This window comes from Heptranchias perlo, chromosome 4, assembly GCF_035084215.1.
Source record: "Heptranchias perlo isolate sHepPer1 chromosome 4, sHepPer1.hap1, whole genome shotgun sequence".
In the NCBI taxonomy this organism is placed as follows: domain Eukaryota; kingdom Metazoa; phylum Chordata; class Chondrichthyes; order Hexanchiformes; family Hexanchidae; genus Heptranchias; species Heptranchias perlo.
Window position 1 is genome coordinate 39,056,787 of NC_090328.1, and position 27,773 is coordinate 39,084,559.

The 27,773-nt window shown below is 45.1% G+C and overlaps 1 long non-coding RNA gene across 2 annotated transcripts in view; it reads left to right on the forward strand.

Moving 5' to 3' along the window:
- LOC137320474 (uncharacterized) overlaps window positions 1–27,773 on the forward strand; it is a 117,347-nt gene that overhangs the window by 60,411 nt on the left and 29,163 nt on the right. The window contains exons 2-4 of one of the 2 annotated variants that reach the window (XR_010962537.1): window positions 14,779–14,922; window positions 15,027–15,098; window positions 16,960–17,049. This is a non-coding gene — a long non-coding RNA (uncharacterized lncRNA). The remainder of the gene's footprint in view (window positions 1–14,778; window positions 14,923–15,026; window positions 15,099–16,959; window positions 17,050–27,773) is intronic. The other variant, XR_010962538.1, reaches the window with a different exon arrangement.

Below are 27,773 nucleotides of genomic sequence, written 5' to 3' on the forward strand. Positions count from 1 at the left end.
CTAGTTTTTTTTATTCCAGATTTTATTTAATTCGTTGAATTTAAATTCCCTAGCTGCCGTGGTGGGATTTGAAGTCATGGCTCTGGATTATTAGTCCAGATCTCATGGATTACTAGTCCAGTAACATAACCACTATGCTTTCGTACCGTGGGCAAAGTCCCCAAGAGTGGAGAAATTAAAAGAGGCATGACTGGGTGACAGAAAGGGAAAGACACAGGAGAGCAGGGTCCAAAATGGGCCAAGATAAAAAAAGAGAGATAAATAATGTGCTTGGGTCCAGAGCAGCTGCCAAAATGTGCACGAGGGAGACTCGATGACTTAACTGTGGCATGGATTTACACCAGTTAAGTTACGCAATTATGACTGGACAAACCAGGAGCGGGAATATTCCTTTCAGCTTGAATATCACATGCATCTTGTACTGTGTCCCACCCTATGATTCTATCCTTGTAATATTTTTGAAATAGAAAGGATGATGTAGAACTTTGATGTGTTACTTTCCACACCCTTTAGCAGCTCCCCACCTATCTTGATCTCTTTGCAGCTCTGATCTATGCTTCCAGACTTAAAGTGCTTCGTGTGCCCTTTTACCTCTAGACTTTGAATATGGTTGATTTGCTCATTTCCACCTTCAGAATAACCATTCTGCTTCCAAAATCCCTGTTGACGTGCCAATGTAAAAATCCACAGTGCAATAGATAGAGCATATTCTGCAGCACAAATGAATGGTCACGATGGCAATCATTGAAAAAGAGTTTTTGGAGCAAACAATTCCTGGCTTTACCAGGAACTGAATCTGCTCAAACATTCATGAGTAAGGAAACAATGCCATTTTGATATTATTTACGATATATACCTACTTATATGTTCTTACCATTACATACTTGAGAAGTCACGTTGCTTCAGTGTCGAGTAATTAAATGGAATATGCTGCTTACAATTTATAGTCCAGTCTGAAGAAAAGAAAAGTACGGCATACAGAAAATTCCTATTTTGCCAGATGTAATATGGATTGCTGTATTTTACTTATTATTTTGCTGTATTGATTCTATATGTTTCTGATTTTTAATTCAGATTCCCCTACATTTCAATTTAAATATTTGCAAGGGCAGAGGCCTACACTACTAGGATCATAAAACCCCTCATGAATGGTGAAACAACTGGTCAATCTTCAACACGCAGTTATGAATTATGCATCATTACCATTGTTATCTTTAAGAGCAATCTTTGTTTATATTTAATTTAATGATAAATTTAGAATACATAGCATAACATTGCTGTGAGAAGGAGGCAATTGGCACAGTCCCTTGGCTGTTAATTAGTAGAATATGTGGGCTGGTTCCCAACAACTCTATTAAAAAATAAGGTGCCCTCTCATACGTGAAATCTCAGCTCCCGATTGGCCAAGAGTGACATGATGATTTATTTATGACCCTTTTATTAAATGTATTATTCAAAATATTCTCAGACGTTTAGTACTCACCAAGGTGAGGGAGACAGTGCTGGGGAGTGGTATGTGGAACATATTGTTAAAGGCACACCGCAGGCTGCTTGTTTAAAAGGAAAACCAAATAGTTCCCTGGAATTAATCATGAACTGACTCCCCAAAACACTACGGCCTAGAAACTCGGACGCGCCCAATTTTGGCACGGGGGGTTCTATCCCTGTGCCTCAACGGCGAGGGCTGAGGCGCCTCTGATATTGGGCCTCGGACCTCACTTCAGTGGAGCCAGTCAGCTGCGCAGAGCTGCTGGCGAATCAACAATGAAGATTGCAGCAGCCCTTGGGTAAGCGAGGAAGGGTGGTTGATCGGACCTCGGGCTGGGGGACGGGGGAAAATCGGTGGCCGGGGAGGGAAGGTTGGGGGGGGGGGGGGTGAGAAAAGAAAAAAAAAAAATTGGTGGCCGGGGAGGGAAAATGGTAGCCAGGGAGGGAAGGCTGGGGGTGGGGGGCGGGAAAGAAAAAAAATTGGTGGGCGGGGAGGGAAATCGGTGGCCGGGGTTTGGGCCGGGGGGTGGGGAGGGAGCATCTCATGATCTTTTGTGGGAGAAGCATTACTGCTCCTTCCCGGTTCCACATTCAGGTAAGTATGGGGCCCTTCCTGCTGGTTAGCACCACGTTGTGCTGTACGAATTCAGCACGTGGCGAGTAAAGTGCGGGGACGATCGAATTTAAATAAAGTATTCCCCACTTAAGATGCTGCCAGCGTGCGCTCTTGCCACCAGCACTTCTACCTTCACCAGAAATGTACATGCACTTCCTGCCCGCCATTTTGGAAGCATAATAGGCTGTTTTGCACCCAAGAAACAGTCGGTGCGCAGCCAAAATGCTGAGCCTTTACTTTTAACACTAAATATATAGCACTATATATGTAACATTTCCGTGGGCGTTCTTCCGATTTCTTGGAACTTTGGTGGAAGATCAATGGAAACATTTCTCCAGGGTTTCTGCTGATTTTCTAGTAGGTGATCAGGAGAACCCCTACAGAAGTTCTATCCTATAAATTTAGTTGGATCAAGGCAAGCCTATAGTGGTTTCTGCCATTATAGGTCCCTGTCAATCTTAATGTTTTATCAAAATGGGGCTGGTTGTTCCTTGTGCTGCAATGCTAATATAAAAACCTTGTACCTTCCTTTAACTCACTTTACAGGATGACTCCGTAAGTGTGTGGAGATATCGTAAATGGTTTCTTTATAAATGCATTTCTGATTTTGTTCTAATAAGACCCAACACTGTTATTCATTGAAAAATAAGCAAGGAGGAAAGGAAGGTGAATAGATAGATGAATCAAAAGATACAGATAGCTAAAATGAACAATAGAAATGAAAAAGAAAAGCAGAATAGATGAAAGAAAGGGAGAATAAGAGAACGGTGGCACATTTTGTTCAGTTACAATTACATGATTGTGCAACAAATTGCAGAGATAGTCTTGGCAGCTAGAGCAATGTACCCCAACAGGCAACATTCAGAATTAGAAAAGTAACTGTTTGGCAATACTGATCCACATCAATACAGCCTCGGATCAGCAAATATAATGGGCTCGATTTTCCAGGGAAATTGTGGGTGCGTTGGGGGCGGGGGGGCTCCGAAAATCGGGGAAATCCCGTTTGGGTTCGGAGCCCGGCTCCAAACCGCCAACTTTTGAGTTCCCCACGGACGCACTCGTGTCTGCGGGGTTCCCGAATCCGGATGATAGTTAATGAGCCAAATGTACCTCATTAAAACACAAAATCAACCTACCTTTCCACCCTGCTCCGATGTCTACCTCTCCGATCTCCCCCTCTTCACCCCCCCCCGATCTCCTCCTCTTCACCCCCGATGTCCCCCGATCTCGCCCTCACCCTCCCGAACCTCCCCTCTCCTCCCCCTCCCGATCTTCCCCTCTCCACCCCGATGTCCCCCGATCTCCCCCTCACCCTCCCGAACTTCCCCTCTCCTCCCCCTCCCGATCTTCCCCTCTCCACCCCGATGTCCCCCGATCGCCCCCTCACCCTCCCGAACTTCCCCTCTCCTCCCCCTCCCGATCTTCCCCTCTCCACCCCGATGTCCCCCGATCTCCCCCTCCTCCCGATCTTCCCCTCTCCTTCCCCTCTCCGCCCCCTCCCCCCGATCTTCCCCGATCATCCCCCCCGATCATCCCCTCTCCTCCCCCCACGATCATCCCCTCTCCCTCCCCCCCCCGATCATCCCCTCTCCTCCCCTCCCAATCATCCCCTCTCCTCCCCTCCCAATCATCCCCTCTCCTCCCCCCCCCCATCATCCCCTCTCCTCCCCCCCCCGATCTTCCCCTCTCCTCCCCCTCCCCCCGATCTTCCCCCACCGATCATCCCCTCTCCCTCCCCCCACGATCATCCCCTCTCCCTCCCCCCCCCATCATCCCCTCTCCCTCCCCCCCCCCATCATCCCCTCTCCCTCCCCCCCCCATCATCCCCTCTCCCTCCCCCCCCCATCATCCCCTCTCCCTCCCCCCCCATCATCCCCTCTCCTCCCCCCCCCCATCATCCCCTCTCCTCCCCCCCCCGATCTTCCCCTCTCCTCCCTCCCCCGATCTTCCCCTCTCCTCCCTCCCCCCTCCCCGATCTTCCGTTCCAGTGCTGGATGACGTCTCGCGCTCTCTCTTCCTCTCCCCCCCCACCCCCACCGTGTTGCAGCTCCTGACAACAGCCAGCCTGTCAATCAGGCTGGCTGCCGGGCGCGAAACCCGGAGAGCACATTACTCACCATCAATTACGATGCGATTGTGTCGGAAACGGTAAGTTTTGTTTATTCGGGTTTGTCAAGGGCACCTTCCCCTTCCCCTCCCCCGCTGCCAACCCGCCACCATTTCAAAATTGAACCCAATGCTTTCTGATATCATGTTGGGCTGGTTTCATGAGGTTAGCCTCATTAGCTAGTCATAGTGAACTCCCAGACTGGATTGGTCCTGCCTGCATGAGCTCACTGTCGGTGGGGGAAAGCAGGAAACAGTACACAGTTACAGACTTTAAAGGCCACAGGTGCTATTTAAAAAAGAGATTAATTCATTTTTGAAGGGCACTCATGGAGAAATAACAACAACTTGCATTTACATAGTGCCTAATATTAAAAATAGTACCAGGTTGTTTCACAAATGGAAATAAATAGAGAAACAAATGATGAGCCACGGAGGGAGAGATTAGGAGGAGTGCCCAAAAGCTGGTCAAATATATGAGAAAGCTTTTAAGGGAGGAAAGAGTAGTGGAGAGGCACAGGTTTAAGGAAGGAGTTCCAGAGGGTAGGGCCAAAGCAGCTGAAAGCTTTGCCATCATTGGAAGGGAGGATATATGAAAGGCCAGAGTCAGAGGACTGAAGGAATGCAATAAACCTGGAAGCGGTTGCAGAGATAGGGTGGAGCAAGGCCTTGGAGGGATTTGAAAATGAGGACAAGGAATTTAAATTTAATACATTGAAGGACAGGGACCCAGTGCAGGTCAGTGAGGATGGGAGTTATGGATGAGTGGAATTTAGTGTGGGACGGGATATGAGCAGCTGAATTTTGGACAAGTTGCAGTTTGTGAAGAATGGGAGGTGACAAAAGCATGAATAAGGGTTTCAGAAGAAGAGGGGTTAAGGCAGGGGCAAGTCATTTCTATTTTCTGAGGCATGTTTAGAAGTGCTTGTGGAAGAAGTGCAGCAGAGGAGGATCACCCTCTTTGGCTCCCTCATCACAGAAAAGATATCCAGACTGCTTGCAATGAGGTGGCTACCAGCGCCACTGCAGTGTCAAACATCCAGAGAACATGGGAGCAGATGGCCAAAAAGTTGAATACCACAGGACGTCATTGCACCATATCATGTAGGTGGGTAAATTAAGCATGTTACAAAGAGTTTATCATCTTGTTACACAATGCCTCAGAATGCATGCCATCCCCTCTGTAAACAGCTTTTTCCAAGCATCATGTCCACGGCCCTACTGAAGCAAGGCACATTTTATTACTGTCACTTCGTTGGAAGTTGCAGTTTCATAACCTTTTGGAAGGGTGAGCTCACACAGCTTGCCTGCTGATGACTGTTCATTTAGTCATACAGAAGTGGGGATGCAGGCTGGTCACTAAGCTGTCATCTGTGTGCGCTTCAAACTTCCAACATCTCAACATTATGGGGTAGATTTTCACCATTACACCTGGATGTTAAGCATCACTTGAGTGGGCAGAACAAAGAGAGGAAGATTGTGCAGGGAGGATCGTGCATCTTTAACATGGCCCACTTAATTATCCTTCCATTAATTTAAATGGAAGGAATATCAGGTAGGCTCCATTACAGCACGTGACCCTCCCCGACCAATTTTCCTCTCTGCACTCTGCCCGAGCAAATCATAACACCAAAGTGGTAAAGATAGAAATTTACTCAATTTCTCTGCTTGTGGGACAAGGCAGTGCATAAGGTGAGGGAGCAGAACCAGAGTAGGTGGTCCTTACTTTAGATCCCTCAGTCAATATAAGCGTGCCACGCTGGACATGGTGGGGTCTGAGAATGTAGAGAGATTGAGCCATGGTGAACCTGGAGGACTCCTTGAAGCTTAGAGCTAGTTCTATCCTTTTCTTAAACAATAAACAAAAAGTACTAGAGAAACAGAACGCCAGTTGGTCAGAGAACAGTAAGTTGGGATTTTGGGCTCCAACTCTTCATAAGAACCTATCTTTTTCTTGTTATTCTTCCTTCACGCACTCACTTACTCAGATGCATACTTTGCAGCAACTAATCATGACATACATTAGCTTTGTAAGCCCTATTTCATGCCTACATTTCAACTATCCTTTTAATACATCTTCTATTTCATAAGCCTTCCTAAAGCAGAAGCTGCAGCCGTAGCACCTCACAGCACTCAGTCTCACTCATTCACTCCATTGCAAGCACTAGCACAGATACATCCAGCCCATAGCAAGCACTAGCACAGATACATCCAGCCCAAGGGATTTAGGTCATTGCTTTGAGGTGAGTGCATCAGGTGAATCACAGAATCCAAGTGAGCAGGAGCAGGCTGTGGAGACAGAGGAGGAGCAGGAACCTGCTGGCCTGACAGCCAGCTCCCATCCTTCCCTAGCTGTAAAGCTCCGGAATCCAGACCTCACAGAACCTGTATTTAAAAGAAGGATTTTAAAAATTCATTCATGGGATATGGGCGTCGCTGGCAAGGCCAGCATTTATTGCCCATCCCTAATTGCCCTTGAGAAGGTAGTGATGAGCCGCCACCTTGAACCATTGCAGTCCATGTGGTGAAGGTTCTCCCACAGTGCTGTTGGGAAGGGAGTTCCAGGATTTTGACCCAGCGACGATGAAGGAACAGTGATATATTTCCAAGTCAGGGTGGTGTGCGACTTGGAGGAGAATGTGCAGGTGGTGGTGTTCCCATGCACCTGCTGCCCTTGTCCTTCTAGGTGGCAGAGGTCGCGAGTTTGGGAGATTCTGTCGAAGAAGCCTTGGCAAGTTGCTGCAGTGCATCCTGTAGATGGTACACACTGCAGCCACAGTGCGATGGTAGTGGAGGGAGTGAATGTTTAAGGTAGTGGATTGGGTGCCAATCAAGCGGGCTGCTTTATCCTGGATGGTATCGAGCTTCTTGAGTGTTGTTGGAGCTGTACTCATCCAGGCAAGTGGAGAGTATTCCATCACACTCCTGATTTGTGCCTTGTAGTTGGTGGAAAGGCTTTGGGGAGTCAAGAGGTGAGTCACTCACTGCAGAATACCCAACCTCTGACCTGGATGGTATCTGTGCATCAATATTTTCTGCAGTCATTATGCAGTGTGAAAAGCATCCTGCAAGGTCTGATGATGACTGTGGGGTGGGTCCACTAGCCGCATCTGTGCAGTCTGCATGACTGCTTAAGAGAACTGTAATTCAATCTCCTCCCACCGGCAAACCATTCTGCACCGGCAGTTAAAATTGGCCTTTATGTTGGTGATGGTGCATTTAGTCTCTGTACTACAGCACATTTGGACAGGACTGTTAATGTTTTGGTGGGTGGGACATTTAGCTGAAGTGCTCATTTAAGTTTAGGTGGCTGAAAAGTTGGTTAATGGTAGGAGGTAAAAAGGGGAAGAAATGAACAATATCTAAAGATGCAAAATAACATGGCAAACTTCACACAAAAACATTTCAGCTAACTGAATGTAATAAAAACAACCCAAAAAGTTAAAAACATAAAGAAAATCAGTCACTCCCAAAACAAGGCAACACTTAGAAAAGTGTAAACATTCCCAAAACAGCTCTGTGAGTTGAGATTCAGAATATACCACTTTTAACTTGCTTATAGCAATGATATAACTTTCACTATGGCAATCCACACAAACAAGCCCCACAAAGAAAAATTTTTTAAAAATACATTTGGGCTTCTTCATCTTCCTGGCAGTTCCTGACTCTGTTCAGCTGGGTGAAAAAACCACAATACCTCCCCACTCAGGCCTGAGTTAAATTGCAGTCAGATCATCAGACCCTGATCTTCCTTTTTAAAGAAGGACACCAATGCTTTTGGGCGCCTGCCCAGAAGCCTGTGCAAAAATTGCAGCCGGCCATGCTTCACCTCCAAAGCTTTAGCAAAGGCTGATAAATATTTTGAATCAATTTTCAGCCTTTGTAAAGTCTGAAATAATAGCTGTCCTCATATGCAGCCGCATACCTTGAAATGAGGCACATTCCTTTAAATTTGAGCTGTTAGCCCGTTTATCCACATGCCCTGTCAGCCCAGCCCTTGGCACAACAGCAAAGCTGTGCTCGGAACCTATGCTAATTATTCAAATAAGCTGACCCTAGGAGCACATAATTGGGTTATATTGCCAGAAATGATGGAACCTGGTTTTATTCTTCTCTGAATTCTCTCCATTTCATCAATATCCTTTTAAGACCATGGCGTCCAAAATGGCATATAATATTCTCAACATGGCCTTACAGTAATCACTAAGGATTCAAATAATCTGTTTTGACTTACAATTGAATGCTCTCAAGATGCATCTTGGTGTTTGGTTAGACTTGTTGACACCCGCTTCCACAATAAATGGCAACTTTAAGCAACTGATTCATAATATCACCCAAATTCTTTATGTTTCTATTGTGTACCATGCTTCTGGTCACCTGTTCCAATGTAAATACCTTACATTTATCCTTAGCCCATCCATTTAATTTGTCTTGACCCAAGCAAATGCAATCACTTTCCTTTACATTGGTAATTTGCCTTTAACAAATTTGCTAATATTACTATATGTAGCCTTGCCCATATCATTTATGATGTGGAGATGCCGGTGATGGACTGGGGTGGACAAATGTAAGGAGTCTTACAACACCAGGTTATAGTCCAACAGCTTTATTTGAAATCACAAGCTTTCGGAGCTTGTGAAAGCTCCGAAAGCTTGTGATTTCAAATAAAGCTGTTGGACTATCACCTGGTGTTGTAAGACTCCTTACATATCATTTATGAATTATGTACACAGACAGAAACCAAGAACAAATGCCCCCTCCCCCAGACAGAGGCTTGTTCATTTATCATCTTTTGCTTCCTATGTCAAGCCAGTCTCCAGCTCAATTAATTGTCATTAATTCCACAAGTATTAATCTTTTCAAAAAAGCCTTGCATGCCAACTTTATTAAATGCTTTCTAAAACTCCACATAAATTATCAATGCGACAAAAATGGAATTCTTGTCCAAGGTTTGTCTTTTCACTTGGTTTTAAACATAGCAGTTTAAAAATATCACACGCAAAGCAGAGCTGTCCTGTCATTAAGATCAGCATTGTTTGCTCGGGGATGAGAAGTCTGGATGACAAGGGGCCAACATGTGTTGACAGGCTAATATATTGACTAGGATGGGTTGCAGGACGAAAGCTACTTGCTTTTGATTAAAATAAAACAGTTAAATTAAAGCGGCTTTGAACCAGGTGTGAATGGAATGCATTAAATGTCTATCGTGGGTTGAAACTGTGGCAAAGTTACCAAACTCAAATGATGTATATTTGCAGTTCTCATCAACACCCCCAGATAATTACCTTCATTTTTACTGTCTATTGGTTGGAAAGATTCCTGATCAGTCAATTACCTTTCTTATCTGACAGATAGGCCTTCAAAGCCTGTTCTTGAAAGAGGTCGTAGCCGAGAAATTCAATGGTGCCACGCCCATTTTTCAAGCGCAAAATGGGCATCTAAGCATCCAATATGACGGGCGGGAAGTGTACACTCATTACACGCCAGAAGTTCACCACCGGCCATTTTGGTCCAGGGCCCATGCTTGAAATAGGTGTTAGTCGTAGGCGAATAATGCCTGTTTGAGCCCCCCCTTTATGAAATTGAGCTGCTCTGAACGCAGCTGGCACCGGGTCGGCTGGGTTCAGGAACATGTGGTCTGATGTGGCTTAACTGACGGTCCTTAAAGGGACCGCTGGAGGCCATACCAAAAATGTACGTTTTTTAAAAGAAAACGCTTACCTGAATGTGGAGCCGGGTGGAACAGGAATGCTCCTTCTGGCTCCACTGCAGCGCCGAAGACCATTGCGGGCCCCTGTTCAGCCCCCTTCTGATCACTTCCCCCCTCACCCAATTGCCCCCCTTCCTGATAACTTTACCACTCCTCCGATTAACCCCTCCCCCCCCCAGATCACATCTCCTATCTCCCAATCATCTCTTGCCCCTCCCGATCGCATCTCTCCTCTCCTGATCACCTCCCGCACCTCTCGCTCACTCCCACCTCCCCCACTCCTGTTCGACTCCTCTCTCCCAATCACTTTCTCCCATCAACCAGGGCCTATGGCCCAAAATTAAAATCCTGGGAGACACTCAGCAGGCGTCTGCAGCTTATCTGTCTCGTAAATGAGGCCCAATATCGGGTGTGCCTCAGGCCTAGTTGTGCCGGGGTGAAAGAATTTCTAGGCCCATGAGTATAAAAAATACATTCTGTGCTCATAGTTTGATCTATCTTGTTATAGGTGATGGAGGTACATTATGCTTCATAAGATTACAATTATGTAATTCCTAGATTATGCTTTCACCCAGGATTAAAAATGTTTATTTCCTTCATGAGAAGTGCTGAAATTCTATACAAAGAAATCAAAAGGACTTGCCTGACTGGGTTTGTCTGATTAGCCCTTTGTAATCTGTTTCCAGATTTATTCTGTTTTGTTATGAAGTGTTCAATATATACTATTGCTTCTTTAAATGACTGTGAATAAACCTAATTAATAATTTTGCCTGTGATGAAAAGTGTTTGACATAGCTGATATTATCTGTCTTCTGAAGTAATATGAAACATAGCGGAATCCTATATACTATCCAATAGCAAGTTTACAACTATAAAATGGAGCATAATTTTCCCTGCACATGCTATATCCTGGATATTATTTCTATGAGGTTAAGTTCCAGATTGTAGGGAACATAAGCTCACATAGTGAAGCTGCCTGTGTAAATGAGAAAAGCTTTTGGGTTTAAAGCCAAAATCACAGCAGTCTTGTTTGCCAAGTTTTATTAAGACACCCCACATAAATGATGGCCACTGGGTAACCTTCTTCAGTTAAGTTAGTTAGCTTCTCTGAGATTGCAGTGGACTTGTGAAGCATGACCGATTACCTCTAAAGCCATGCTGACTACTCACTGTGGCCTTCTGCTGTTTTGATGAACATTGATAGTTTGTATTTGCCAAAATTGAAAAGTCAGTTAAAGAAGCATATTTAGTTCAACGAGCCGTATAAAAGCCCTCTGGTTCCTTTTTAAATTACAATTATCAAGTTCAGTCAAAAACTGAATTGCTGTGGAGTGAAATTATTAGTAATAAACCTTTTTTCTTAGTGGTTTGTGGGATATCACTTCTAAAAAATTAAGACGGTCCAGCATTCTTTCTAACTTGTAATGATATGAACTTTCCAGTCCAGTAACAACTGCAACAAGCTACTGATAAGATGATTTTTGTATCAATCTGGGATCAGCATATGCAGTTAACAACAACCTACAAGTTTCTGTTCATTTCTTATCATAGTATCATAGAATCATAGAAAGTTACTGTACAGGAGGAGGCCATTTGGCCCATCATGTCCATGCCGGCCGAAAAAGAGCTATCCAGCTTAATCCCACTTTCCAGCACTTGATCCAGAGCCCTGTAGGTTACGGCACTTCAAAAGCACATCCACGTACTTTTAAATGAGTTGAGGGTTTCTGCCTCTACCACCCTTTCAGGCAGTGAGTTCCAGCCCCCCACCACCCTCTGGGTGAAAAAGTTTCTCCTCAGCTCCCCTCTAATCCTTCTACCAATTACTTTAAATCTGTCCACCCTGGTCACTGACCCCTCTGCTAAGGGAAATAAGTCCTTCCTATCCATCCATTTAGTCCCATCATAATTTTATACACCTTAATTAAATCACCCCACAGCCTTCTTTGTACCAAAGAAAACAACCCCAGCCTATCCAATCTTTTCTCATAGTTAAAATTCTCCAGCTCTGGCAACATCCTCGTAAATCTCCTTAGTATTCTCTCTAGTGCAATCAAACCTTTCCTGTAATGTGGTGACCAGAACTGTACGCAGTACTCAATCTGTGGCCTAACCATTGTTTTATACAGTTCTAGTATAACCTCAGACATATTCTATGCCTTGGCTAATAAAGGAAAGCATCCCGTATGTCTTTTTAACCACCTTATCTACCTGTTCTGCTACCTTCAGGGATATGTTGACATGCACTCCAAGGTTCCTTTGTTCCTCTACACCTCTCAGTGTTCATTTCTTATGTAGTTAGTTACTGTACAACTATCACTTGTTTTTGTGTCTTAATATTCCACTTGTTTATTTTTTAATCCTCACTTTTTAAAAACTTTTCCTTTCCTTTTGATCTCCCCATGTTAAGCACTATACAGTAAATTTGTCGATCCTGTGCTCCCAGTGGGAAGTGCACTTGAAGGAAGCAGAAGTCAGAGGTAGGATTACAACCCCATCAGGCTGATTGCCTGACCTGCACTACCTTCAAGCATAGCTCCCTGCTGGGAGAGCAGATTGGTGAATGTATCTTTATCACTCACCCCCAAAAAGGAAGTAAGGTGAACTGCAGCTATTGGTAGTGTAGTCTCTATCTAGTTCTTCTCCCATGCCCTGTCCATGCTCATGTCATGATTGAGACCAACCATCCTGCTGCGCCCTCAACCCTATTCCCACGAAGCTGCTGGCCATCCGACTCTTACCCATCCTGGCCCTCATGCTAGCTGACATTGTAAATGGTTCCCTCTCCACCGGCACTGCAGTTCTCCCTTTCTAAACAGCCATCAGCACCCCATCCTCAAAAAATTCACCGTTGACCCCTGTGTCCTTGCCAATTACCACCTCATTTACAGTCATCCCATCGCCAATCTCCCTTTCCAAAGTCCTTAAATATGATGTTACCTCCCAGATCCTTGCCCATCTCTCCCTTAACTCCCTGTTTGATTCCCTCCAATGAGGTTTTCACTCCTCCAACAAAACTGAAATGGCCCTTCCAAAGTCACAAACAACACTTTCTATGACTGTGACCATGGGGCATTATCCCTCCATGAACTCTCTGCCGCTTGACTGTACCATCCTCCTCTCCATCATCCAGTTTGGTGAGATTGCCTTTCCTTGGTTTCACTCTTATTTATCTAATTGTAGCTAGAGCATCTCTACTCTTTTCCTACCCGTGCACCGTCACTGGGGGAGTCTCCCAAAGATCCGTCCTTGGCCTCTGCCTCTTCCTCACCTGCATGCTGTTTCTTGGTAACATTATCCACGGGGAGTCAGCTTCCACATGCATACTTATGAACCCAGCTCTACCTCTCCATTGCCTCTCCATTGTTAGATTGCTTCTGTAATCTTCAGTCTTGGGTGAGCTGCAATTTCCTCCAGTTAAATATCAGGAAAAATAAAGCCATCAGGGATAGATTTGTTCGTGCCTGTTTTCATACAGGAACCAGGCTGCATGCACCAGAAGGCGTCAGCCTGAGGACCACCCAAAATTGGTCTTTGGGCTTAATCTTAATAATTTGGGATAGCTGCAAGCACCAGTTGAGCATACAGAAGCAGCTTTCTGCTGTGGTGCCCTCCAATTTAGGCTGGCTGTCTTGCTGGCAGCAGCCTTAAGTTAAGTCCTGGGGGCGAGGCGAACAGGGGAGGCAGTATGAGAATAGGGGTGGAGTGGGGATCCTGCTCCTCCTGGCTCCATATTAAGGTAAGTATATGAAAAATATTTGGCTTTTTTGTGGTGACCTTTAAGGACTGCTGGCTAGGCCATGCATAGACCCAATAATACTAAGTTCAGACCTGGCGTTAGGCCACTCATTAACATATGCAAGGGACCAGCTGCTTGTTTTAGGTGGGTTCAGACATTTTTCACATATCCTTGGGGCGTGGGACATAGCTGCATGAAATTGGACATTTTTGCCCCCATTTTCTGCCTGGAAAGCAGGTGCAATAAGGACCATTTCTCCCCCCATGATCTTTCACCACTTATTAAAACTCCATACCCTTGATACCAATGCCATTCCTCTCCTTGGCCACTCTTTCAGGCTGAACCAGACTGTTTGCAACCTCAGCATCCTATTCGACATCGAGCTGAGCTTCCAACTCCATATCCTCTCCATTACAGAAACCATCTACTTCCACTCTGTAACATCGCCCGACTCCACCCCTAATTCAGCCCATTTTCTGCTGAAACCCACATCCATTATTTTGTCACCTCCAGACTATTATTCAATTGCTCTCTTGACCGGTTTCCCATTCTGCACCCTCTACAAACTTCAGCTCATCCAAAACTCTGCTGCACATATCCTATCTCACACTAAGCTCTGCTCACCCATCACCCCTGTCTTCGCTGGTCCCTGTTGTCCCAATGCCTTCAATTTAAAATTCTCATCATTGTTTTTAAATCCCTTCATGGCCTCACCCCTTCCTATCTCTGTAACCTCCTCCAGGCCTATAATCTCCCTGAGCTCTCTGTTCCTCTGATTCCGGCCTACAGTGCGTTCCCCCCTCCCTTTATCTGACCATTGGCAACTATGCCTTCGGCCACTTAGGACCCACAGTCTGGAATTCTTGCCCTAATCCCCTATACCTCTCTCTATTCCTTTAAGATCCTCCTTAAAACCCACATCTTTGACCAAGCGTTGGGTCACCCCTCCCAATATCTCAGTACCTGGCTCGGCATTTATTTTTCTTTACGTCTCTGTGATGATTTTCTACAACAAAGGAGCTATATAAATGCAAGTCGTTGTTGTTATTATTGTCTATGCAGCAACAAAATATCTAACTATGCTTGTACTCATTGTGTGCCATTCTCTTGTTTATACAGATATGCCTGGACCTTAGGGCAGAAAATGTGTCCCTCGTCCAAAGATCTTCGCTTGAAAGAAGCGCCAGCCCAAATTTAGACACTCCAGAAGATTTTATTGGTTTTGAAGAGGAAACACTTTTCATAAGTGTGGAAAGCACATAGGTGACAAAGAAAGAATCTTGCATTTATATAGCACATTTCACATCCACAGGACATCCCACATTGCTTCACAATCAATGAATCACTTTTGAACTGTTGTTTTATAGGCAAACCAAAGGTATCTGAAGATGGAATGAGAAGGACTGGCTACTGCAGAGTGGAGGCATTCTATGGCATAGGTATCTTTTGAATCTGACCTAACAGCTATGAAATGGAAGGTGCTTCATAAGCATGAATGGGTTTACTAATCATTTGATTCCTTATGGACTATGTTACAAACTGTGCTTGCTAGAATTGCAGATTCTACTAACCAGTTGAGTAATACCTTGCAGTAAGAGATGTCTGCCATTAAGAAAAAGAAAGGAAGAACATGCATTTATATAGTGTCTTTCACATCTCAGGACACCCCAAAGCGCTTCACAACCAATGAAGTACTTTTGATGTGTATTCACTGTTGTAATGTGGGGAAATGTGGCAGTCAAATTGCGCACAGCAAGGTCCCACAAACAGCATTGAGATAAATGACCAAATAATCTGTTTTAGTGTAGTTAGTTGAGGGACAAATCTTGGCCAAGACACTGGGAGAACTCCCCTGCTCTTCTTCAGATAGGGTCGTGGGATCTTTTACGTCAAACTGAGAGGGCGGACAGGGCTTCAGTTTCACATCTCATTTCAAAAAACAGCAGCTCTGACAGTGCAGCACTCCTTCAGTACTGCACTGGAGTGTCAGCCTAAATTATGTGTTCAAGGCTCTGCAGTAGGGCTTGAATGCACGACCTTCTGACTCAGAGATGAGAGTGCTACAACTTAAGCACCATATAGCTTCAAATGAAGCCTTGTTCATGCAGGTGGTGACCACAATTGGTGCGTCTCTTTGGAATACTGTCACTGATCATACTGAGGCATCGGAGTCCAGTTTTTGGCCTGCTTGGAAAGACAATCACGACTACCCTTGGTGGGAGGGGGGGGGAGGGGGTGAAGTCAGACACCTAGGGCTTGATGTTCAAACAGAGCCGGGAAGGAGGTGAGGGGGGTCAATTTGAGGTCGGGAAACTTGCGATTTTGACATCAGGACATTTTTTTTGTCGGTTTCCCGTTTGACTGACCGGCTGATTGACAGGCTGGTCTCAGTCCATTGGAGACCAGCCAGGGAGAGGACGTCTGCAGTTAAGTCTTAGCATGGATTGGGGTGGCATGGGGGATGGGGGGGCCATGGTAAGGCACGGGGGCATGGGTGGGCAAGGGGCACAGGTGGTTAAGGGGCACAGGTGGGCATAGGGTGGGCACGGGTGGGCATGGGGTCGCGAGTCATGTGGGATGGGATTGGGGGTCAGTCACGGGGGGGGGGTCAGGATCGGGGATCATCGCGAGGGTCCACAATCATTGAGCGGGAGGGTTGGGGGTCGAAGGATCGGGGTAGGGGGTCGAGTGATCAGGGTCAGATGATCGGGGTCAGAGGATCGGGGTCGGGGTCGGAGGGGGAGGATCGGGGTCGGGATCAGGGAGGGTCCATGATCGGGGGGGGATCTGCGATTTGGGGGGGGGGGTCCTCGATTGGGAGTGTCCACGATTGGGGGGGCTCGCAATCGTGGGAGGGAGGGGTCGGTGCGGGTAGGCTTGTTGGGCCTGGGGGAAGCACTCTTGCTCCTCTGAGCACACAAACTTTGCCTTTCTAGGCACCTACCTGCAGTCTCGGGCCTTCTCGCCTCCTTTCACGAGGCGTAAAACAGAAGGCCCGGGAATCCCAGCCCCCCGGGTTGAAATGGGGAATTAGTTAAAAACGGAGGCCTGGAGCCTCCTTGAAAAATTTTAAGGCCCAATCCGCCTCCTGGGAGCGGGTTGGCTGCCCACCCCTCGTCCCGCCCCCATGAAAACCAGAAATGGGCGGGTTGGGGGCGGGTCTGAAATGGTGGCAATTTTCAATGCCCTCCCGCCCCCAACCCACCTGTTTTTTATTTTTTAAATCGAGCCCCTTGAACCAGTGCAACAGCCTCTGTTCATAAAGAACAATAACCGCCTCATGTATTCTGCCTCCAACAGTGACATCAGTGCATAAGTCCAGAGACAAGCAGGTGACTGGCAAGTTGCCATTAGCCCCTTGGCTGCATCTGCCTGCGGTTCAGTAATATGGTAAGTCTTCAATGCACGTGGGCCGCAAAGCTAAATTAGGAAGGCTATGCATGCGGGACAATCTGGATAGGCAGGCAGTGGCATCACACACAGGTCCTCTGAAGACCTCTCCTGATTCATGATTTGCTGTACAATCCATACATGTAGTATATTACTTAGAAGCAGCCCCAAATATCATAGAAATCACTGCTCATGATGTCAGGCAAGCGTGCTCCTCATTGCAATTGGGATTGTGTCTAATCAGAAAATCTTGGCTTTCCTCCTCCTTCATTGTGTCTAGGAAAGTGAAACTTACATGTTGTAGTATGCACTGAAACAACTGAGTTGCTCCTGTCAACATCTCCTACCATGCTCTGCTCTGTACTGGACCTCTGCCAGCTCTCTCTGCTGCACTAATGCCACCTTTTATGTTGATACCATCAATGTAATGTGTACTTGAAGGCAACCATGAGTGAAGTTGCATATTCTCTTGTTAATCGGTACTTGATAAACCCTTAGCGAGCAAAAAATAACTGTTAATACCAGATCTGTGTATTAATGATTTACTCCCAGAAGCAATTATAGGATCAGGGAAAGACTTTTAAGTACAGCCCACTCTCAATGTTTGGCAATTGGGAAGATTTCTTCTTGTCACTTTGTGTCAGGTACATTGTAAGTACAGCAGAAAGATTTCCTCCCATCTCTATTTCTAGCACAATGGTAAATGTGTTCTTTTAAAATGTTAATAAATTCTCTTTCATTTATCCCCCAGTCCTTATTCTGTTAGTAAGTTTGCTTTGTATGGAAAGAGCAAAACAAAAAGAAGTGAGAAATTGAAAATTAAACTGTTTCTCAGTCTGTTGGTTGTAAGGAATTAATCGAGATAAATGTGGGCGGTCTAATCTAATTCCTAATGTGGATACGCTCAGAACTTAAAAGAGGTGGGGAAAACGGACCTGAGCGGCCAATAAAAGAGACAGGGAGAGCGGACCTGAGCGGCCAATAAAAGAGGCAGGGAGAGCGGACCTGAGCGGCCAATAAAAGAGGCAGGGAGAGCGGACCTGAGCGGCCAATAAAAGAGGCAGGGAGAGCGGACCTGAGCGGCCAATAAAAGAGGCGGGGAGAGCGGACCTGAACGGCCAATAAAAGAGGCAGGGAGAGCGGACCTGAGCGGCCAATAAAAGAGACAGGGAGAGCGGACCTGAACGGCCAATAAAAGAGGCGGGGAGAGCGGACCTGAGCGGCCAATGAAAGAGGCAGGGAGAGCGGACCTGAGCGGCCAATAAAAGAGGCAGGGAGAGCGGACCTGAACGGCCAATGAAAGAGGCAGGGAGAGCGGACCTGAGCGGCCAATAAAAGAGGCAGGGAGAGCGGACCTGAGCGGCCAATAAAAGAGGCAGGGAGAGCGGACCTGAGCGGCCAATAAAAGAGGCGGGGAGAGCGGACCTGAGCGGCCAATGAAAGAGGCAGGGAGAGCGGACCTGAGCGGCCAATGAAAGAGGCAGGGAGAGCGGACCTGAGCGGCCAATGAAAGAGGCAGGGAGAGCGGACCTGAGCGGCCAATGAAAGAGGCAGGGAGAGCGGACCTGAGCGGCCAATGAAAGAGGCAGGGAGAGCGGACCTGAGCGGCCAATAAAAGAGGCAGGGAGAGCGGACCTGAACGGCCAATAAAAGAGGCGGGGAGAGCGGACCTGAGCGGCCAATGAAAGAGGCAGGGAGAGCGGACCTGAGCGGCCAATGAAAGAGGCAGGGAGAGCGGACCTGAGCGGCCAATGAAAGAGGCAGGGAGAGCGGACCTGAGCGGCCAATAAAAGAGGCAGGGAGAGCGGACCTGAGCGGCCAATGAAAGAGGCAGGGAGAGCGGACCTGAGCAGCCAATAAAAGAGGCAGGGAGAGCGGACCTGAGCGGCCAATGAAAGAGGCGGGGAGAGCGGACCTGAACGGCCAATAAAAGAGGCGGGGAGAGCGGACCTGAGCGGCCAATGAAAGAGGCGGGGAGAGCGGACCTGAACGGCCAATAAAAGAGGCGGGGAGAGCGGACCTGAACGGCCAATAAAAGAGGCGGGGAGAGCGGACCTGAACGGCCAATGAAAGAGGCGGGGAGAGCGGACCTGAACGGCCAATGAAAGAGGCAGGGAGAGCGGACCTGAGCGGCCAATGAAAGAGGCGGGGAGAGCGGACCTGAACGGCCAATAAAAGAGGCGGGGAGAGCGGACCTGAACGGCCAATGAAAGAGGCGGGGAGAGCGGACCTGAACGGCCAATGAAAGAGACAGGGAGAGCGGACCTGAACGGCCAATGAAAGAGGCGGGGAGAGCGGACCTGAACGGCCAATAAAAGAGGCAGGGAGAGCGGACCTGAGCGGCCAATAAAAGAGGCGGGGAGAGCGGACCTGAACGGCCAATAAAAGAGGCAGGGAGAGCGGACCTGAACGGCCAATAAAAGAGGCAGGGAGAGCGGACCTGAGCGGCCAATAAAAGAGGCAGGGAGAGCGGACCTGAACGGCCAATGAAAGAGGCGGGGAGAGCGGACCTGAGCGGCCAATGAAAGAGGCAGGGAGAGCGGACCTGAGCGGCCAATGAAAGAGGCAGGGAGAGCGGACCTGAGCGGCCAATAAAAGAGGCAGGGAGAGCGGACCTGAGCGGCCAATGAAAGAGGCAGGGAGAGCGGACCTGAGCGGCCAATAAAAGAGGCAGGGAGAGCGGACCTGAACGGCCAATAAAAGAGGCAGGGAGAGCGGACCTGAGTGGTGAAATCAAAAAAAAATCAAGAGAAAGACAAAAAGTGAGGTCACAGAGGAGCGCTGAGGGTAAGTCAGTGTAAGTATTTAGTTTATTGGTAAGTGTTTTTAATGGTTATTATGTTCAGTGGTTAGTGTTTTTAGTGGTTAGTCTGTTAGTGTTAGTTAAAAAGCTTTAAAGCTAATCAAACAGTTAAAGAGAGTGGGAAACCAGAGCAGTTAAACAAACCCAGGGAAAATATCTCAAAAGATGACGTGATAGACAGCACAGAGGGGGGAGTGGCGGAACCCGAGGAAATTAAACTAAGCTTTTTATTTACTATACACACTTTATCTTTAACTATAAACTATAAATAAATAGTTAAATAAATAAATATTCAGAATAATTAACCACTAATTAATTCAAAATCAAGCTAAAATCCATCTACTAAATATAATCTAGACCTTAAGTGTTTCTATTAGTTGTAGAACTAAATAAATACTAACAAATAAATAAGTAAATAAAATCTAGAAATGGCCGTGCAGGCTGTGTGTCGGGATTGTGGTACATGGGAATCTGTGCACAATGAGACTGTCCCGGATTGCCACGTTTGCAGGAAATGTCTCCACCTTGAGTTATTGCGTGAGTTAGAGACACTCTGACACAGCTCAGCAGGAGAAGGGGAACCAAGGGGAGACAGAGAAGGAGGTTCCACAGACACTGGTCCTATCCAACAGCTACAATGTATTTTCTATCTGTGAGGATAAGGATGTAGGCTGTGGAGTGGACAGCCAGAATATTATCCATGGCACCATGGAGCAGGAGGCAGTCCAAGGGGAAAGGAGCAGAATAGAAAGGTTGTAGTCATAAGGGATTCGATAATTATGGGGATAGATAGTGTCCTCTGCAGTCGCGGCAGAGAGTCCACGGGGGTGTGTTGCCTACCTGGTGCAAGGGTAAAGGATATCTCAGAGCAACTGGAAAGGAACTTGGAAAGGGACGGGCAAGATCCAGTTGTCGTGGTCCATGTTGGGACCAACGATATAGGGAAGAAAAGGGATGAGGTCCTGCTGAGGGAATATCAGAAGCTTGGAGCTAAATCATGGGTGGTAATCTCAGGATTACTACCCGAGCCACTTGCTAATTGGCATAGGGATAAACAGATCAGAAAGGTGAATGCGGGGCTGAAGACTGGTGTGGGAAGGGGGGGTTCCATTTCATGGGACACTGGCACCAGTACTGGGACTGGAAGGAGCTGTACCGTTGGGATGGGCTCTACCTGAGCCAGAGTGGGACCAGTGACCTAGTGGAAAGGATAAATAGGCCTGTCAATAGTAAGACGAGGGGAGGGATCTGGGGAAGATAACATAAGTCTGAAGAAAAAAGAAATAGGAAATAAGAGTAAAGGTCAGACCAAGTTAAGGAATATGGGCAACATAAACAGTTAGGTAACAAATATAGTTATAAAACATAAAAGCAAAATGACTGTTAAAAACAAAGGGAGGGGAACAATTACTAAAAACAAATTAAATTGCCTGTACAGCAATGTGCACAACATCTGAAACAAAATGGGAGAACTGGAGACAATAATTCATAGCGAGAAGCCAGCTGTAGTAGGGATAAATGAAACATGGCTACACAAGGAACAGGACTGGCAATTAAATATTGCAGGATATAATGTATTTTGAAAGGATAAAGAAAGAAGGGGTTGGGGTAGCTATACTAAGTAGAGACAACATAATGGCAAAAGAAAAAAGGGACATAAGTAACATAAAGATAGAAACAGAATCCATATGGATTGAGACAAAAGAAGGGATCGATCACGTTAATAGGCATATTCTACAGACTACCTAATATTGGAAGGGAAGTGGAGGATGAAATATGTAGATAAATCTATGAAATGAGTAAAAAAGCATTGAATAATAATCATGGGAGATTTCAACTACCCTCAAATAAACTGGCAAGAAGTTTTTACAGTGTGTACAGGACTCCTTTCTTATCCAGTATGTGAGGAGCCCAACAAGAGAGGAATCACTGCTGGATCTAGTAATGGGAAATGAACCAGAACAGATAAGAGAAGTAAGCATAGGGGAACATCTAAGCAATAGCGATCATAACATAATAAGGTTTAAAATAATAATTGAGAAAGACATAAGTAAGACAAAGACCAAAGCAATAGATTGGAGTAAAGCTAATTTTGAGGGGATGAGAGTGGAACTAGGGAGGGTAAACTGGAAAAAAAATGACAGACAAGGAATAGAACAGCAATGGATAATATTTAAAATGGTGACCAATAGAGTTCAGGAGAAATATATTCCTCTAAAAAGCAAGAACAAACTAGACAATAATGAAACACCATGGATGCATAAAGAGATAAGGGTAAAATTGAAACTAAAGAAAAAGGCATACTCTAAGCACATGGACAATAAAGGAGAGGATGACAAAAGGGAATATGAAGAGGTTAGGAAAGAATTTTAAAAATCAATTAGGAAAGCAAAGAGGAACAACAACATTAAATTACCAAGGAATATATATAAAAAAGTAAGGTATTCTACAGACACATAAATAACAAAAGAAAAATCAGGATAGGGATAGTGCCACTAAGGGATGCACATGATGAACTCACAGGTAACCACAGCGAAATGGCAGAAATATTGAATCATTACTTTGCCTCCATATTTACCAGAGAGACTAACAAGGTGGGCAGGACATTAGAAGAAGTGGTCAAACAAGATCTTAAAACATTTAAGATAGAACGGGGGGAGATAATTGATAAACTAATCAAACTAAGGGAGGATAAGACCCCTAGTACAGATGGATTGCATCTGCAAATAATAAAAGAAGTTAAGGAAGAGATAGCAGAGGCACTATTACACATATATAATAATTCACTAGAAAAGTGAAAAGTGCCAGAGGACTGATGGAGAGCTAATGTTATTCCTATATTTAAAAAGGGAGATAGAACAAGTCTAGGGAACTATGGACCAGTTAGCTTAACATTGGTGCTAGGAAAGATAATGGAATCTTTACCTAAGATGTAATAGAAAGACATCGAGAGAACGAAAATATAATAAAGAATAGTCAGCACAGATTTCAGAAGGAAAAGTCATGCTTGACCAACCTTACTGAATTCTCTGAAGAAGTAACAGAAAGAGTAGACATGGATATTGTAGTAGATATAATATATTTGGATTTTCAAAAGGCCTTCAGTAAGGTACCACATTGTAGACTCATGGCTAAGGTCAGAGCATGTGGAGTTAGAGGACAGGTAGCAGAATGGATAGTAAGCTGGCTACAAAATAGAAAACAGAGAGTAGGCATTAAGGGTAGTTACTCAGACTGGCAAAAAGCGGGAAGTGATGTTCCACAGGGATCAGTGCTGGAACCACTGTTGTTCACAATTTACATTAATGATTTGGATTTGGGAATCGGAAGTACAATTTCAAAATTTGTGGACAACACCAAATTGAGGGATATAGTTAATACAATGGAAGAATGCATCAAAATGCAAGAGGACATTAATAAACTTGCAGAATGGGCAGGTAATTGGCAAATGAATTTCAATATAGATAAGTGTGAGGTGGTACATTTTGGTAGAAAGAATAAGAAAGAATAGACTGCTTGGATAATAAAAGTCTAAATGGGATACAGAAATCACTAAAAGTAGCGATGCAGGTTAATAAAGCCATTAAAAAGACAAATCAAGCACTAGGGTTCATTTCTAGATGGATAGAACTGAAAACCAAAGAAGTTATGTTAAACTTGTATAGAACCGTGGGTAGACCACAGTTCTGGTCTCTATATTATAGAAAGGATATAGAGGCATTGGAGAGGGTGCAAAAAAGATTCACAAGGATGATACCAGAACTGAGAAGATATACTTATCAGGAAAGACTGAACAGGCTGGGGCTCTTTTCTCTAGAAAAGAGAAGGCTGAGGGGTGACCGGATAAAGGTCTTTATGATAATGATAAGGTAGATGTAGAGAAAATCTTTCCACATGTGGGGGAGTCCAAAACTAGGGGTCATAAATATAAGATAATCATTAATAAATCCAATAGGGAATTCAGGAGAAACTTCTTTACGCAAAGAGTGGTGAGAATGTGGAACGTGCTACCACAAAAAGTCATTGAAGCAAATAGCATAGATGCATTTAAGGGGAAGCTGGATAAGCACATGGAGGAGAAAGGAATTGGAAGGGTATGCTGATAGGGTTAGATGAAGTAAGGAGGGAGGAGGCTCATGTGGAGCATAACCACCGGCATAGACCAGTTGGGCTGAATGGCCTATGGCCTGCTTCTGTGCTGTAGTTTCGATGTAACTCGATGTAATTGAGTTGAATTGCCCCTTATTTGGCACAAAATTAGCAATCTCCCTCAGACAGGCCGCAATAGGAGATCCTTTCCTGAGGTTGGGGTTGTTGGGACAGAGTAGAGGGAGCTCTAATCCACCTGTAATTGTAATATATGTAATCTCGGAGTGCTTTATACTAACACTGGACACCCAAATGAGAAGGTGTTTTATCACCTAGCACTAACATTGCAGTACAAAAATTCTTGGAAAAATATTTTGTAAAAAAAAAACGGTTTCAGTAAATTGTTTAAACTATGAGGATCAGTAGTGTATTCAAAATAAACCATTCATGTAATGGCTCGCAGTGCACATGAGGTATGGGTCAATACCATTTGGTAGCTTATTTTCCATAATCCACCAACCCGTGTAATCTCCTACATTTCTGGATTTCTTTCTCACTGTAGATAAGATCCACTTTATGTGCGAACTGTTTTTATTTTTCATTATTTTCATAAAGTTGACATTCTTGCATTTGAGACTGGTCTTATCTCTGCCACGTGCAACAGAACAAGAGGAAAATCGGAAAGAAGGTATGTGCTGTACCAAAGCCCAATGTTGTAAGACACTTCCCCACTATGCATCTCTTTTATACTGAATGGCTTACTCCTGTTCCTATGTACCATAAAGCTTTGTGGGAAATAGGAACAGGAGTAGGCCATTCAGCCTCTTGAGACTGTTCCACCATTCAATTAAATCATGGCTGATCTGTACCTCAACCCCATTTACATGTCTTTGATCCATATCCCATGATGCCCTTACCCAACAAAATTCTATCACCAACATAGAATCATAGGGCGTTAAATTCAGCCATGTAGCACCCATTGTTTCGGCGCTACACGGCCTCCCTGACATCCAAGATGGCGTCTTGGATGCACATGAATGTTTCCAGCGAGACGCGCGCCGGACGCCATCTTGATATGGGAGTTAGTGCAGGCGCGGATAACAAACACTGGAATCATGTAAAGTAGGGAGAAAATGGATACAATCAGTGTGCAATGCTGATTTAAAGTGAAAAACACGATTTTGGGACTTAACGCTCAACTCAATGCACAGTCTTAACCCCGGCCATCTGAACGTATCTTAGAGTGCCTGGAGCACCCCCCACCAGCGCTATTTAAAGGGACCATGTAGGATTTACAGGTTAGTGGCTGGATTATTGCTTCTAGCTGCCGAAATATTTGTAACTGTTTTTGGAGGTCTCCTAGACTTGAATACTAAGACGCGGGGATGTAGCCTAACATTTAGAGCTAGGACGTGCTGGAGTGAAATTAGGAAATGCTTCTACATGCAAAGGGTGGGAGACATTTGGAATGTATTTCTGCAGACGGCAGTGGATGTTAGCTCACTTGTGAATGTTAAATCTGAGATTGATAGATTTCTGTGAACCAAGGGTATTAAAGGAAATGGGGCTTAGGCGGGTATATGGAGTTAGGTCACAGGTCCACCATGATCTTATTGAATGGCGTAACATGCTTGAGGGGCTAAATGCCACTGCCACTTGCTGCCTCCTGATATGTGCCACCTTCTCCTGAAAGAAAGTGGGACGTGTGTCTGGGTGATGTGCGTGTCATGGTTGAACAGCTGCCAATGTGTGTGATTTGTGAATTGTGGGTGGGTGGCTTAAAACAGTGGTAATGTGCAAGGGTGAGAGGAAGCATCTGATTGGAAGAGTTGAGTACTGATGGAAAGAGTGTGGGTGATGTAGGGTGTAGTCCGTGGTGTGGTTGGTAGGAAACACCACTTGACAATTGACCTCACTCACCTTGACCACTCATGTCAAAGCATTGAACTTCTTCCTTTACTGCATCCATGTTCATGATGCTTTGTGCCTGGCATTGACTTCCTCACCCACTGCCTCCCACTGCCTTTTGGATATATGTGTGGAGGGCCTCTTGCTCCCCCCCCCCTCACCTTGCGGATATAAGATGTCCCTCCTTCTGTCCCCCTCTTGCACCAAGGCCCCTAGTGCATCAGCAGAGAACCTTAGTGCACGCACTCTCGCAGGCCTGGTACCAACTCAGAGCGACAGATTGATGAGGTCTGGCATGCAGATTGGAGAATGTGGGATTTATAGTGCGCAACCTTTATTCAATGTTTCAACATAACTCATCTGTGTGTAAACATAGGGATGGGACCTGCATCTGTGTTTTACATGTGCATTGTCTGATCTCCGTTGAGACTCCGTGCAGACAGTAGGTTGTTATTTTCAGCAAATAACAGGTACCAGCTACCTTTAAGAGATTTCTAAGAAACATCCTCCCTTTTAAGAGATTGGGCTCCTCCTGCTCATGGAAAGTGCGAATTGCATTGATTCCATGTGCAAGGCCCGGAATGGAACGCTGATTGCAGGTGAGTCCTCAGGCTGCAGGGGTCATTGGGTGCGGGGTAATAGCACATCACGCTACCCGCACCCCAAAACAGCCCTTATCCATTTTTTTTTTCCCCACATAGAATCAGTCTTGAAAGTTTCAATTGTCCTAGTATCCATAGCTTTTTGGGGAGAATGTTCCAGATTTCTACTACCCTTGCGGCGGTGGGATTTGAAACAAATTGTACATTGACTGCAAGGACTACTTTATTTGTATAAGCAAGGTGGAAAATACTCTATATGAGATCATAAGTACTGTGTTTGCTACAATGCTGGACAGATCTTCAAGTTCAATGCTGTGGGTGTTGTTGTATTAAGTGGTTGATACTTAATGTATCCTAGTGCCACTTTCAAGGTAATGAACTTGATTAAATTTCTCTGGTTCAGCACAAACAGGCTGCTACAACAAACACTGAAAATGTCACATTTCCATAATATAGTACTAGTTATTAATAAAGTTTGACTGAAATGAATGCATTCTTGAATAACTCCATATCCCAGCTACATTATTCATTTGCTTTATAGAGTGTTTGATGCTCAGGGGCATCACATGCAATACTGTATAATGTTGATAAGCTAATATTCTGTTATTGGAATTCTGGTTTTGTATGACATTTTTTTAAGATTAGCTGGCATGCAGCTGCCAAAATATGTTTACATCTCTGTGGTTATTTGTCATACAGTTGTCAAGTCTGATGTCAGTGTGTTTCTTATCTCTTGTTTTGTTATATTACTCCTGTAGTGTTTCAGCAGAGGCTGTAGCTTTTAATTAGAAATGTTAGATTTGAGGAGTGAAAGCTTTTGAAGCAACAACCACTTTGTAATATCCCATTTTGTATTAGTATCTGAATTGACTCTCAGTATAACTCACTTTGGGCACCACTGAGATAAGGGTTTAGGGTTCAGTTACGATTCAAGCTGAACTAATGTAAAGCACTTTGAAAATATGGGTAGGGTAGCTCAATTGCTAAATTTAAATCTGAGATAGATAGCTTTTTGGCAACCAAAGGCATTAAGGGATATGGGCCAAAGGCAGGTATATGGAGTTAGATCACAGATCAGCCATGATCTTATCAAATGGCGGAGCAGGCACGAGGGGCTGAATGGCCTACTCCTGTTCCTATGTTCCTATGTTCCTATGAGTATTGTAATAGTTATGGTACTGGATTGAGGTTGTAAATTGACATCCTTCTATGGCTAGTTCTGAAATTGAAATCAATCAGTTTGACAATTTGTGTGCTAGCAGCAGAAAAAGTAACATCAAAGACGTATTGTTATAAAACCCCATCGGGTTCACTAATGGGGA